The 15,651-nt window shown below is 44.5% G+C and overlaps 1 long non-coding RNA gene across 1 annotated transcript; it reads left to right on the top strand.

Annotated features, from left to right (window-relative positions):
- Positions 1-1,837: 1,837 nt before the first annotated feature.
- Positions 1,838-9,554, top strand: LOC133152386 (uncharacterized). Its single transcript, XR_009714123.1, has 2 exons — positions 1,838-4,297; positions 6,134-9,554. It is a non-coding gene; the product is annotated as an uncharacterized LOC133152386 (long non-coding RNA).
- The last annotated feature ends 6,097 nt before the right edge of the window (positions 9,555-15,651 follow it).

Below are 15,651 nucleotides of genomic sequence, written 5' to 3'. Positions count from 1 at the left end.
TTGGTGTGCTGCTGGTGGGATCTCTATTGCTTGGTCGGGCGGTGAAATGCTCTGTCCACCTTTGGTGTTGTTCCTCCTTAGTAGTGAGGAGTCGTTCCTCTTTATTCCGAATTTGTGTGTTGTTCTGTCTGAACTTCCCAGCTAGTTTCCTGGTGGTCATGTAGAGTTCCTTGAGATTGTTTTGTGCTGCTGCTTTCTGTGCTTCTTTAGCCAGTGCCTCAATGTAGTTTTTCTTGTACCGTTTGGCACTTTTCCTTACTTCCTTGTTTGCTTCCTCGTAGTCCTTGTGGGCTACGGTCTTTCTCGCTCGTGTCTTGGATTTGTTTAGTGTGTCCTTTTTGGCCCTCCTTTCTTCTATTTTTTTCCAGGTTTCTGTTGACAGCCAAGGGTTATGGTTTGTTGTCCTTTTCCCTAAAACTACCTGACAGGTCTCCTTCCATACAATTTTCAGGCTGTTCCAGTCCTCCTTCACTGATTGTTCTTGCAGGGCTTGAAACCTGTTCTGAAGGGTGCTTTTATACAGCTCAGTTGTTCCAATGTCCAGGAAGAGCTGGATGTTGTACTTTGTTCTGTTCCCAGCAGGGGTATTGCGGCGCTTTAGCTTGAGTTGGAGTTTTGCAGCCAATAGGTGGTGGTCTGATCCAGCGTCTCCCCCCCCCCCCTCTTTACTCTCAAATCCAGGAGAGACCGTCTGAATTTGCGGTTGATGCATATGTGGTCAATCTGGTTTTCGGTAGTGTGGTCGGGAGATATCCAGGTGGCTTTATGAATGTGTTCATGAGGGAATATGGTGCCTCTTATGACCAAGTGCTGGGTGTTAATGTCTAAATGATTAATCAAAAAGCAAGATCGGAAAGTGAAGTTGAGTCGGGTTCCAGCTGCAATCATGCAAGCTGCTCCCTCTCGTGCTGTCCGAGCTATTCTCGGGAAGCGGGAGTGAGGGCGGTGGGCATCGGGCAACGTTGGCTTTGGGGCGGGGCCATTTCAAGCGCTTTGGCCGCAGGTGGCCGCCGAGCAGCATTGTTGCGGATCTGGCCGCCGCTCGCCGCCACGTTTTGTTTGGACGTGGCGCCGACACGACCCCGGCTCAGCTGCTCATTCCGAACGCTGGCTGGCTTGCTATGCTCGTGGCAATGAGACAAACCATTCAGACTTTTGAAGTGGGGTGAAACAAGTCACGTGGACAAACAAAGCCAAATGTAAGATCTGCCAACACTTTCTGAAATGAAAGGAAGTGCCAAGGAAGTGACCCAAGTGGTGTCGGTCTCGTTTTGACCCTCTGACATTTTTTCAGCATATATTATATTATATTTACTATTATATTATATCTCAATTATATTATATATAAATTATTGTGTGTCTGACTTCACAAGACCAAGTCTGGTTGCCCCCAACTATGGGTTAAATAGTACCACTGCCCAGTGGGCTCCTCGGGAGAGGAAGGGGCTAAGGGAGTCAACCCCTACAGAAAATCTATTTCCCCTTGGGTTGGTGTCAGGAAGGGCATCCGGCTGTAATAAGTTTTGCTCCAAAACTTTTCTCAGTATAGGACTCTCAACCACGAGATGGCCATGGACCGTCCCCGGCGGAAGAAAGCCATATTGAGAATCCAGTCCAACCCAGCGGCGCCTGGAAAGCGGACTTTAAACCGATGATGATTATATATAAATTATATTATATATATATATATATATATATATATATTATTATATTCATTTTTTTCAACTTTTTAGCAATTCATTGTGCACTGTATGTCCGATCACCATTCAGTTGAGCAAGGGCCGTCTTGTATAAAGCATGGCTGGGATTATGCCGCTTTCCAACCCCCTCCCCTCCCTTCTCCTCCTCCCCCCTCCCTGGAATGTGTTATCTACGGTCGCAGCTGCATGGCAGCGAACAGCGACCATTCCCCATCCGCCGATCTGTCACGCGCCGCTTTATTCGCTCGCTGATTCTCCCAAGCCCACCTGACCCACCAGCAGAGGCGGCGAACCTGGGACCAACATGGCGCTGGCAAGCGCAACGTTCCTGGAAGGAGATGTGGAATCTGGCACCATGGTGGCAACAAGCTACAACTGTGCCGTGTTTTTTTTTCCAACATCAGCAAACCCCCAGAGCGCATTTCCGCATAAAACCTGCAGGGGCAATGCGAAGTTTGGCTTTCGTTAATGACGCTCGGGTATTGTGACTATACGAGCGGCTTAGCTAAGCAGCGCTTCATAGCCTTGCCAGTTAGTCTGCAGATCTGTGCATGTGGCGCATGCAGCAGACCCGCATATTCACTTAACCCACACTACGTCGACATTTTCTCGATTCTGAGCCGTGTCGAGGTGCTGACACTGATGTTAGCTAGCTAACTTCTAGCTAGCTTCTGTGACAACGAGACACAAGACTCGCCCTGCTAGCGTCGCATTGTCATTGAATTCCGGACTCATCAGTAGCCCGTCCGTGTGTGGAACGAGTTAGTTGCGGTTGGGATAAGCTTCCCCCCATGCACAAGTGCACATTTACAAGTTCTCCCCCGAGAGCGCTTTCCTGCTGAACAGCCAATAGCCGGCCGGCGTCTTTGAAAACAAAGTACATTGAAGAAGGGAGCCCGACGCTTGGCGTCGCACGGCCACAAAACAATGACAGCATGTCCTTGAGTTATAAATGTATAATATCCCTCAGGTGGCAGCGGGAGAAGCCAGCCTCTGATTGGCTTTGGTTATAAATCATTCATTACGCTTCACATCAATCATTAATATTCCAGCCAAGCCGGAATCCTTTATGTAAATACTGTCACACGTCAGAAGGTTACCATTGTAAACTTGCTTCGACAGGAGTTTTGAAACTTTTTGATAGCCGGCTGCGGGGCGCCGTATTTGTGCGCCCGTCTTGCTCTTTTGTTTTTTTTAATAAGCTGCCAACTAAGTGTCAGCCAATGTCACACAAGAGTGCTGTCAATATCGAGTGTCGTTGCAAAGTCGTCTTGCGCACGTCGTTGAAAAGTTGAGCGGCGGCCCGCTTGTGCTATCGCACTCCAGACCAGGAGGGGGCAGCCCATTAATGAGCCTTTGCGTGATACATTTCCGGTGTTATGTTTAGCTACCTACCTACCTAGCTACCTACCCACCTATATACCTAGTAGCTAGATATCTAGCTAGCTAACTAGCCAGCTAGCTAGCGCTATCTCTCTAACACATAATGTGAAACGCTGTAGAAGTGCTAACAAAACTAGCGTCAACATTGCGACATAAACCTTTAAATATCAGATTTTTGAACACAAATAATAACATACAACTAATATTACTGCAGCTTAAGTAGGAAATGTATCATTCAATCGAAATGTATTCCATGAACACAATGTCCATGAAATGGAAGCGTGTAATCACACTGCAACTGTTTTCGCACAATCCGGTAGCATGCTACGTGCTTGTTCATACACGACTGTCTGGATCGGTGATGTTGATTGACGACGCTATTGAAGCCGCCGATGGTTCCGAGATGATAGTCGCTCGATTTTACATTTGTCGTGGCCGCTCCAACTTTCAGACACGTGGGCGGCGGGCAATAATATGAGACGGGGAGCCAAAGCGGCCTCTTTTTGTCATGTTAATGTGAGCCCGCGTGACGCTGGGCAAATGGGATTTACAGTAGCGAGCCGGCAATGAAATGGAATTGCTCACTTTTCCAGAAATGGTACGAGCAAGTCTGGCCAGTAAATGAAAGTCCTCTGGCAGCCCAATGAGAAGGCGGGACACGGCGAGCTGCGGCGGGCGCAGGTCACGGATATGCTGCAATTCCACGCCTCCACTTTTCAGCTTTTATTGCTGGACTTTTTTTTTTTTTTTTTCAGGGGGAGTGAAACAATTGTCAAGACTGATGTGACGCAAAGGTTGCGTAAAAGCGCAGATGGCATCAGCATATTGGCTTCTTTTTTTCCCCCCCTTCTTCTTAAGCTCACGGAGGCACTGAGAACTTTCCCTTTTTATGCCTCGCGACCAAACCATTAGCTCTGCCATTTGGGGAAAGAAAGTTGAAAGTTTTTTTTTTTTCTGGTGAAGTCGAAGAGCAATTTCAGGAGGATTGTGATGGAAAGCAGCTGAACATTCATTCCGCATTCTTGATATTCCGGTTAAGGTCCGTGCACGCGAGTACATCTTTGTCGTCACGAGTAAGGAAATGACTCGTGCAATAGGGCAAGTTTTACGAGTAATTATTTTTTTTTTGTCCGCAACTTGGTAATTATTTTTTTCCTCGACTGGTCTTCTCCTGAATCTTTATAAAATTCATCTTGATGATCCAGTCAGTCGAGGTGGTGAGACTTACTTTATTTATTTATAATATAAATATATATATATATATATATATATATATATATATATATATATATATATATATATATATATATATATATATATATATATATATATATATATATATAATATAAATATATATATATATTGAATGACGTCGGTGATGTCGTCTGTGAAATCTATCTATCTATCTATATATATATATATATATATATATATATATATATATATATATATATATATATATACAAATATTAAAAATAATACAGAGCTTCTTGTTTGTTCTAAAAAAAAAAAAATCTACGCTGCCAATTGCATGCTACGATCGAGTTCAGTAATCCGTCGAAAAAGACGAAATCTGCAAAGTAGTCACCAAGTAGCCTATTTATGGCACGATTGATCGGTGATCAATGATAATAGGCCAGCAGTTGTGGCTCCAAGCACGCTTTCCATCCTCTCTGCTTATACCACCTGCCGCGAATTGCACTCCACTCTAACTAGTGAGGACAAAGCGTATGCGAGTTTATGGACTCTTAAGATGGCGATCAACAAAATGAATTCAAGGGGCTCCCATTGGCTGCGGCCTCCTCTCATTAGAGTCCACCAGCACGCCGGAAGCTCATCCAAGTCATCTGGGGCCCGCTCGTTGACATTTGACTGAGTTTCCAGACCCCCCCAAAAAAAGCCACGGTCCTCGGCGAAGCCCTAAATCCCGAACTCGGAGCCCCTGGAGTGTACGGAAAGCCCCGAGTCGATGTCCAGCTGCGAATGCTGAAACCAGCTCGTGAACTTATAACAAGCTTGGCAAAACCCGTCACTCTTCTTCGACCGCGGAATGAAAACGACACGAAATCTCATACGTCGCGACGCTAATCGGAAACCAACGGCGACGTGACGACGCATCTGATATGGAAGCGCCAGCCGTGTTCCCGCTCCTGCGTATGCATATTGAGAAGAGGCCTCGCCTTCATCTGTGGATTGAGTAATCGCGGAGATTACGAGTTTGCAAATGATTACACGGTTGAATAATTGCTGCTTAATGTCTTATCCTGTTTTTAAACGTGCAAAGAGACATTCTGTCACGTCGTCAAAAGTTAATATCAGTAGAAAAATATTTTTCTTTGCAGTTTGTCGTTGCCGCATGCCAGTTTTGATTTGCGAGCTGACAGTCAATCGGCGCAAACAATTGACACCATTTTGCATCGACAATCTGGCTCGATCATATCAAAGAGGCACCGTGATATTACGTAATATCAGTCGCAAAAGATCCTCCTGCGCATCTCTCAAGCAAAAACAATTCGATACGGTTTTCGATCTCAAACAATTTTCAAACGATTCAAAGATTCGATTTGAAAGCGGGACAATGTGCTTTGATTCGACTCATTTGGATTCCGGTTTGATTCAATACATTTTTTGATCCGCAACGATTTTGAAACGATTCAAAGATTAAATTTGAAAGTTGGACAATTTGATTCGATCCAATTCACTGCGATCCCGGTTGGAGTCAATGCAGTTTTTGATCCGGAACTATTTGGAAACGATTCAAATATTTGATTTGAAAGTGGGACAATTTGATTCGATTTAACTCATTGGGATTCCGGTTTGAGAATAATGCTATGAATCCATTTGAATGAACTGACGTGCCATTTCCTTTCCGACTAAAGACCATCTCGATATATTTGACCTGGCAATGCACATGAGTGGAAGTCCTTATTTTGTCCGTTTCTTGTGGACTTGTTTTCGCCTTTAACAATCACTTTGTTTTTTTTCACTTGACTAACACGCAGCCGCCTCCTCTGTGCCATTTCATGCATCATTTCTCTGTTTAATTGCAGCCGACTGGTGCCTTCTCCCTCACCCCGCCTCCCTGCTCGACATTCCCGCAGTCCGTTGAAACTCCTCCGCCGTTCAATCAGACGCCGGATGAGGCAGGGCGACCGTTTGGCCGCTTTGTCACGGGAACGCCACGCCGGATGCTCGCCAAACCGTGCAGAGGAAGATAAAACAAAACAAAGCGGCGTTGTTGTTTTCAACTTGGCAGGGTGACACACGTGGACGTCTATTGTTTCGACTTCTGGACTGAAATAAAACATTGTCGGTTTGTCGGCTGTGATGAGGCTGCAGGCCTGATCTCAATCATCTTTCCCGAGTGAAAGCAATAAAAAACGCCAGGAATCACTTCCAGCCCGCCCCCTTAAAAAAACAGCAAATATTCAGCAACATTTTTTAAAGGACAATGCTGGACAATAATATACCGTAAATTCCGGACTATAAGGCGCGACTTTTTTCCAAAATTTTTAACCCTGCGGCTTATAGTCAGGTGCGGCTTATATAAGGATTTTTTTTGTGATTTTTGTGATGACTTGGTCACTTTTATACACTGCGGTATCTTGAAGAAAAAAACAACAACAAAAATACTATTTTGAAACACTACTATGGCTGCTGCTTATTCTGGCTCTGTTGCTTGTGACTATTATGAGCTTTAGTAGGAATGCACGCTAGGTGACCTGCGTCAAGGGGCTCTAAACCCTTCGTCACAGGCAGTGTTTAGAAAGACATGTTAAAGTATGTTATTAAAACTTTAAAAAGGCTTTCTGTGAACGGTCTTTCCTTGTAAAAAGACGCGTGTGCACGTGCGGCTTATATTCCGGTGCGGCTTATATAAGAAAAAAACTAAAATATCCCCCAATTTTAGCTGGTGCGGCTTATAGTCCGGTGCGGCTTATAGTCCGGAATTTACGGTACTTTTTTAAAAATGTACAGTATTGACTCAATGAAATACAATTGAAAGATGGCTTGGGTTGCCTATAGACTGAATATATGAGAACTGTTCCATCTTCAACTCAATCATTTTCTGCAGAATTTTGTCTAAAATTGGTGGCCGCCTTAAGTCAGCTTGACTCAGCTCCTCGCAGAGGATAAAGAATATATGCCAGCTATACTGCTATGTTTTCAAACAACTGTCATTAGGTGGCGTCTTGTGTTGGATATGAACAGTAGAAAGATTGGTCTATATTTTTATGGAAGAACATAACACACCGAATGCCTTCCAGATTCAGTTCTGATTCGGTTTCACTGAAAATGTATTTGCAGTTGCTAGCATGAACACGAGTGAAAAAGCTAGAGCGGGACCTTTCTAGGCCACACATGCACTGGAAAAGATACAGCAAAGTGCTTATCTGTTCCTCTCCCAGGCCCTAAACATGTTATATCGGCATCACGCACGCACGAATGAACGAACGAACGAGCACGAGGAAGCCGCGGAGGTATCCGGAGCAATTATCAGGCTGTTAATGATTGCCGCGCATCAGCAGAGCCGCAGCCATTCATTACACGAGCTTCCTCAGACCCTCACCAGTCCCGGCCGGCCGGGAGCTCGCTTATCACACGGCCCACCGTTTGACGAGCTTAACGCAAAAAAGCGATTAAGCCGCGCCTGCGAACTTTGCCAAACCGCTCCCATCCTACGAGGGTGCTTGTTGATTTTGCAATTAGTCCGAGTAAAAGGCAAGAAAAGAAAGGTTTATTTTTTCGGTGGCGTTGTGACGTGAGCCAAGGGCAAGTAGTCGAGAGTGGCAGTAAAATTGCACTTTGCAAAACAACGAATGAAGCGAGATTAAAGCTACGTAATGGGCTGAATATATGGGAGGCCGTAAAAAGTCATACCGCGAGCCTCACTAGAAATTGCAGCATTTATTTGGGCCATATTTTCTCATGATTTCTTGTTGACGTGATCGTTTGACTTTAATTACTTTTTTTTTTTTTGATAGACGGATTTGGAAAGCGATTCTAGTCGCGTTCGGGGGATGATTACAGTGTCGGAAAAGATGATTACTGCTTGTGACTAGTCTTAAAAAATAATTCTAAATAAAAATAAAACTTATTTTTTTTTTAGATTTGATCATTTGCCGAAGCAATCACGCACAGATGCAGAATTTATATTCAGGGCTCTCCGTTTTTTCATTCCGCTTTCTGACCGTGGAGTCGGAGTTTCATGAAGACGTCATTTCGATAACAGATAGTTATAGCGGCTATTCCTTCGCGGTAAAAATGAAAATAATCGATTGACTAGCAGATTTTTAAAAAGGCCCCAAATTTTAAATGATAATCGACCCGGCTGATAATTGGCATATCTCTAATATACGTACATACAGAATTCTGTCCAACTGGTACAACCCGAGTAATTCACACATCGTCAACCAAACAACCTCCGAGTTCAGTCAGGTGTTAGCAAAATACCATTTTGATGTCCGAGGCTTTTTTTTTTTCGGCATGTGTCGTTGGGTAAAACAGCCTCCTTAATGGCGGCGAGCAAAACTGTCCTCATGTTTCTCGCCCTAATGGGATGTGCCTCACAGCCACTGCACAATAGTTCCATTAAACGCCAGCTCAGGAGCAGGAAGTTGAACGAGATGGAATTTCAGCTGCCCGAGATTAAAAGCCCACAACACCCAGGGCCGCTGAATGAGTACGGGGGGGGGGGGGGCAAAATGGTTGACGAGAAAGCGCGGGAGCAAGATGGAGGCGGCGGGCAGTGTCAGTTCCGCTGTAAATAAGATCTCCCAAAAGGGTGCTTGGCTCCGGACTTCCTTTGTCTGGCCTTTAATGGTTTAGCGGGCTGGGGGAGACAGATTAGAGCGCCACCAAAAATACGCCAGGCTTTGTCTTCCGGCTCGATTTATCTCCCACCCCAGGTCTCAACTTTTTGTTTTATCGTCACTGTCGATGGGGTGCTAAACTAGTGTTGTGCTCCAAATACTCAAGTACGGTCCAGATACCGGACATGAAAAATGGATTCAAGTACACCAGCGGACGAGATGGACGTGACTCACGTACTCCGGGGAGGCTTCATTAATCAAAGTGTAAGCTCAAGGGAAGCATCCATTTTCAAAGCACGGAAAGCTGAGGGAAATGATTTTTATGAAGAAACCGAACCGTCCCGTTCGATCGGACAACAAATCCATCAGAACTGCTTGACACTTCGTTTTTTTATTAAATAATATTTGTAATTGTCCTAAGCAAGCCTAAAACGTGGACAACACGCAAACTTCAGACGGCGGTCGAAAACTGAAACTCAAAACGGAGTGCTCGCCAAGTAAGGTCCTGGTCTCCATCAAAACTCCAGAGTCTGTGTAAATATGGCTCCCAGTTTGAGATGGGACGCTTAAAAAGTGATATTTTTGTCAAAAACAATTTTGTCTGTTCAATAAAAAGTCATTGATTGTCATCCTTCAGATAAATAAATGTTGGACTGTACCTTTGTTGTTCCGTTTTTTTGTTGACCTTTGTTTGGTTTTGTTGACAAGGCCTCCCAATGGCCAGGAATGGCTACTGCACTTGGAAGGTGTGCTCTCCTTGATCCTCAGGTCAAGGGTCAAGAGCAAGATGGCCGCCTTAGGTCAGCCATGAGGACACTGAGCTTAGCATGCCAGCAGGCCTCTCGCTCAGAGAAGGTTTTTCAAAGTGGCATTTGAAAGCGGGATTGACAACCTGCGTGATTTCAAGTCGGAGTTTATTCGTCATCAACTCGACGACCTTCCAACATTTGGAATTTGACTCCTGATCTCCTCGCCTGGACAAACAAATGGTGAGTGAATGCATTGAAGACCTTAGCTAGCTAGCTTAAGCTGTTGACATGTTGACATTTTGTTTCATGAATGGTTGATGAAAAAGTGAAGTGATGAAGCCATACAAGGAAAAAGTTGTGCTTAAGTTACTCCATTTTATTTTGTCAAGTGGATGTCAAAATAAAATCAACTGGAACTTTTTTTTAAGTAGATGCATCGGCAGCTTCAAAAATATATCTGGATCCAGATGATTTTTCCATGTAACCACGTGATGGAGAAAAAAGAAAATTTAACAAGTCAATTTTATTTGTGACAAAAGTTTTTAAATACAATCTAGTAATACATTCATTATTTTTTCATTTAAAATCTAATATTAAGTGGAAAGAAGACCTTGAAAAAACGAATCGCTTATTTAATCACAATTGCAATATGTATGTACCGTTTTTTTCCGTGTATAATGCGCCCCCATGTATAATACGCACCCTAAAAATGTCATGTTGATGCTGGAGAAAAGCTTAGAGTTAAATTTTGCGCATTATACATGGAAAAAAACGGTATATATGAAATACTAAATGATTATTTTTCAATTTTTATCATTTCTCATGTCATTATTTTTCTGCTTAAGGCTTTGTTCTAACCACTCTGACACCTTGCTGGCCTTTCTTCATTTCATCATCAGGGACTTGAATACATGTTCCAATCTCGTACGTGCGGGTCATTTACATGCTGGCATTTAAAAACGCCATGTGACTGATAATGAGCTGCCATGTTTGAAGTGCTTCTTCATTAGCGTCTTGAACAGAGCGCTGATTGGCCGCGCTTTGATGCGGCCCGTCGCAACACACAACAACAAATGGTGCGCGTAATGGCGCCGGCGGGGTTCTCGCAACGTTTTTTTTGTTCCATCCCGGCCGTAACAAGGGGCTCTTTTTGATCTATCGCACCCTAAAGAAGCGTTTGATGCACGCTAATAATTCACGGAGCCAGCGCCGATGCAACCGCCTGTTGTTGTTGCTAATCGAACCCGAGCCGTCTCGTAACCTCCGTAAACACGTTTTTGCAGCTTTCGCCCCGAACCCGACGCTTTGTGTTTATTTGCCTCTCTTATTTGTCCAAATATATGAAGAGCGTGCATTTGCGAGCGGCGGCGTCAACACCTGCGTGTTTTTAATGGCGCTATGCTAATGAAGCCCCGCACGAGCGGATGCGCCTGGCAAACGAGAGGAGAGGCCTAATTAATTTTCAGATTTGAGCTTTGATGTGTCTAATTGCTCTAAGCTTCCCGACTTCATTAGTCAGCGAGCGGTCTCGGCGGACGCGGGAGCCGGGTCCCTGCGGTTAGCGAGGGGAGGCTTACCTGTGTATTTTTAGGCCCTGCTATTTATAATCGCTAGCTAGCGCTCTGGATGTTTTTACATCCCAGACAAATCTTAAAGCAATAACAATTGATCTCGACAGAATATACACTGTATTTCATATTGTTTTCCTCGTGGCTCATTTATCATCTAGCTCTGTTACTGACATCCTAATCGGCCAGACGGTTTAATCAACTGAGCTTTTGAAAATCGTCCAAAATAGATTTTTTTTTTTGCCCATTTATTTATTTAATTTATTTAAACAAATGAATAAAACATTTGCTGATTTTTGCTGAGTTTTTTTCTTTCTTTTCTAAAATTCAACAAATATTAAATACTGTGATGTAATGAATAATTTAACGATATCACGAGGGTAACGTAATATGTGGTATACTGTAGTTTTCGGACTATAAGTCGCGTTTTTTTCATAGTTTGGGTGGGGGGGGTGACTTATACTCAGGAGCGACTTATATACATATATATGTTTTTTTTTCACTTTTTTGGGCATTTTATGGCTGGTGCGACTTATACTCCGGTGCGACTTATAGTCCGAAAATTACGGTACGTTTCTGTAGAAACCTGAACATTCGTGTTTATACTCAACAATTCCAACTAAATGAGGAAAGATGATTTTAATTTCGTAAAATTCTGAGTCACAATGAACGCTCTCACGCGTGAGCTGCTGTCAGCCACCGCTCACGCTCACACGCAGTCTCGCCGATCGGCGAGACGTCTGCTTCGAATTTGCTTTCGAGTTCCGATACAATCGCAACTGTGCACCCCCCCCCGAAACATCAGTCCAAAACATCCAGAACCTGCACCATCTGGGTCGAGACCGTAGCAAAGCAGAACTTTTCAGAAGTTCTGAGCCCCAAGTGTTGCCCTTAGTCGTTCTCTTGATGATGATTCAATCCCCTATTTGCAGCGAGGTGCAAATTGTCAAAGTTTTAATTGCGCCGTGACCTCACACAGCGCAGTTCACCAAGCAATCCTTCAGTCGGCCGACAGCGCTTTCCCTGGCACCTCGGCGGTAACTGCCCGGACGGGAACCTGCCATTTCTGTTTGTACCGGCGTCTACGCCGTGGATGAGAGTCAGGCGTTAATAACGCTTTCTCCGACCGGGCGAAATGACACGCCGCATTAATTCCCGCCTCCCGAGGCTTCAATTAATTTCACCAGAACAACATATTCAGTACAGAAAAGAAAATGTAATAAATGGCTAATTAGGATGTTGCGCTCTGGGAAGTCCTTCAAAACTTTCCTCAAGGATGTCGTCTGTGGGTCGTATTTGCCAGATACCTTCGCCGTGCTCAAGCTCAGACAATCATTGAGATGCTGTTGAGCTGTTGTAGATCACCTCCAGTGTAATGTTGGAGGAATTTATTGATTTCACCCTTGAATGGTGCTGAATATTCAGCTGTGTACAAGCACTTTAATACAAATCAGGGCCCTTTCCACAAAGAAGCAATTTTGTCAAAATGCAAATGTTACAGGTGACCTTGCCGTGTGTGCAAATGAGTACAAAAAAAGGATGCGTGCGGCCCCGCCGAGCAAAACGAGAAATCTTCCCTCGAGGCGACCGGAATGTCTTCATCCTTTCTAGCGAACCCGCGAGACTGACGAGGGGGGGGATGGACTGGCTTGAGGGGAAGGGGGGGCGTGGCGCTGACGAGTTTTAAATTGTTTCTGGAACATGAACGATCGTGAGCGTTTTGATATTGGCATATTTTAATACGGTTGCATCGCCGCCAGTCGGAACGGAATCATCTGCATAGAGGAAAAAAAAAAAGAAAGCCAACAAGTCAATAAAAATGGGCTTGTGAATAATGGATGAGGGTGTGAAAGAAAAGGAAGAGGTGATGTACGAGTGGGTGTATTTGCGTATGGCGAGTGCTCGGCGCGACGTCCCCGACAAAGATTCATCTTAGCCACTCGGCTGAAAAGTGCCAAAGCCGCCGCCTCGGCCAGCGCTGTTGGGTTTGTTGTTGGCTGAATCCACGTCGGCAAAAGAGAAGCGTTTCTCCAATAAAGATGATTCGATACCCGCGACCCGATACCCAGGGCGTCATTTTAGAGATATTCAGATAATGTTACGATTCAAATTATTCGTCTAAAAACTCGATATGATCAAGTCCGACGTTATCTTGAGTGCCATCGATTTGGACATCCTATTCCCTGGGTAGTAGAAAGGATAAATAAATGAAAAAAAAATACAGGAAATGATCGAATCATGTAAACAATACGAAGTAAGCGATGCGTGGGAGTTGTGGCAGCAACCTCTTAATTGCTCTGCGGAGGAGTAAAATGAAGGTGGAGCTAATTTCACACAAACGCCGTATGGTGGCGAGTGGCCAATTCGTCGCTTTTCAAACTTTGCGGCGAGCAGACGATCTCTAAATTGGCTGCCAATTAGACGTTAGCGAGAGAAATAGGTTATCCGGCTATTTTTGTTGCTACCTTCGGATCGGTTGCTTTGGGAAAGACGGAAAGCAAGCAGCCGTTTGAACACCGCTCGGCGCTAATGAGGCGCTATTGTGGCGATGGCTGGTGCGTGCGTGGGTGGACAAGTGGGAGGAAGGACGAATGGAAGGGCAGGTGTGCGGGGACGGACGGCACGGAGGGACTTGACCTCTCCCGGTGAGGAGTTTTCATCTGGGAGAGATTCTCGGACGGCGGCCAATCACGCGGCGCCCAATTTGGAAGCTGATGCGAGTGCAGGCGCCAAACAAATTGCCGCCATTGTTGGCTGTTGCTCGTCCAAAGAGCAGATGGCCGCCATCCTTTGAATCTTTGGCTCATTGAACATCTGGGCCTTCCTGACAACGAGCTTGTCGTCGTCACATTCACCTCCACACAAATGATGATTTTGCACGCCATCATCCAAAACCGCTCAATGGGTCTGCGCTCGATTGTTTGCCGAGAGCTTGAAATCTTTGGGCTCTGGATATCGAGACCGACTTTGGGTTCCAGCACGGCACTGTGATCCATTCGCTCGAATCTTTTCAGATAAAGCTCATGAGTTTGTAATCTGCGCAACTCGCGGAAGAGCTTTGAAATGTGACCATAAGAATAAAATCAACGCTGGTTCTGATGGCTGACCTGTTTTTGTGGTTTGTCCTTTGGGAAAAGTATTTCTTTTTTTTCATCTGAAGTGCCACTCTGGGGCTTTTGTTTGTCTCAAAGTACTTTTTATAGAACTAGCGAGTTATGAACGTCAGCCTCCATTTGCCGTGACTCCTGGAAGGCTTTTATTTTGAGTTAAATAGAATCCAGTTGGACAAAAGTACATTTCAAAGTCTTCATTGTGCGTTTGAGGACATGAAAAAAAAAAAAAAAAGTTTTTTTGTGATGACTAATACACTTATTTTGTTAACATATCTTTATTTTGGCGGAAGCGATGCTTTATTTTGGCGGAAGTGATGTAAACCAGGAAGTGTCTGTGCCTCGTACGATGCGCGCGAGGGGAGGGGTTGCGCAATTGAGGAAAAAAAAGCCGCATTCCCGCCGAGTTAAATTTGGGAGAAACTCCGACGGAGGCGACGCTTTGTATGTTCCATGTTATATTTTCTTGTTTTCATGTAAACGGAACTACATGTCTAACATTTATTTCATCTTTTCTAGTTGTACTCTTTTATTGGTGGCAAGCTACAAAACGACCGAAACGACTAGCGGCATCAGTTCAGAGTTAGCTCGCTGTCTAGCTTGGACAAAGCTAACACGCCTTAGCGACAACAATGCCGCTTTTAAATTAAAGGCAGTCGATTTGGCTCTTAACAAATGGTAATTGAACATTAAAACTTATGTTTAATTATTAAAAAAAAAAAGTTTTCCCCTAATTTTAGCTGGTGCGGTTTATAGTCCAGAAATTACAAATTTGTGAGATACTTTTGTCGCAGCACTGCTTGATGAGCACTTTGTCGTTGGCAGGACAACGGCTAAAAGTCGGGCACGACACGGAGCGGCCTTTTCCTTCAAATCCTTCGCAACAGCCAAGAAAGTCATAGTAAGTTGGTTTATTTTTCTTCCTTAAACCGTGTTTTTTATGTTCTGGTTGACGTCTGAGTTTTCATTGAAGAAAAAAAAAAAAGGCCTCATCCAGGTTGAGCACTAATTGCAAGATATGCACGGTCACGCTCGTGGCAAGGAGACCAATACCAAATCGCACACTCGGGGCAGGGGAATGAATTCCGAAAAAGCCTCTTGGCGTCGTGGCCGGCTGGATAATTAGCGATGTCCGTCAGCGGCGAGCAGGCCAATGACTCCGCCGACGCTTTGCCTTTCATTCTATTCCAATGGAAAGTAATTAAGTCGTTCCGAATTGTACGCAAACACCATCCAGTTTGCGAGAATGATCCAATGACATTTTACACAAACTCCCCCTATGTCGGCCTTTAATTACTACCGGGGATGTGGGGGGAAAAAAAAAAGCA

The sequence above is a fragment of the Syngnathus typhle genome, linkage group LG1 (genome assembly GCF_033458585.1).
Source record: "Syngnathus typhle isolate RoL2023-S1 ecotype Sweden linkage group LG1, RoL_Styp_1.0, whole genome shotgun sequence".
Classification (NCBI taxonomy): domain Eukaryota; kingdom Metazoa; phylum Chordata; class Actinopteri; order Syngnathiformes; family Syngnathidae; genus Syngnathus; species Syngnathus typhle.
This window is presented reverse-complemented; position numbering and strand designations above follow the sequence as displayed.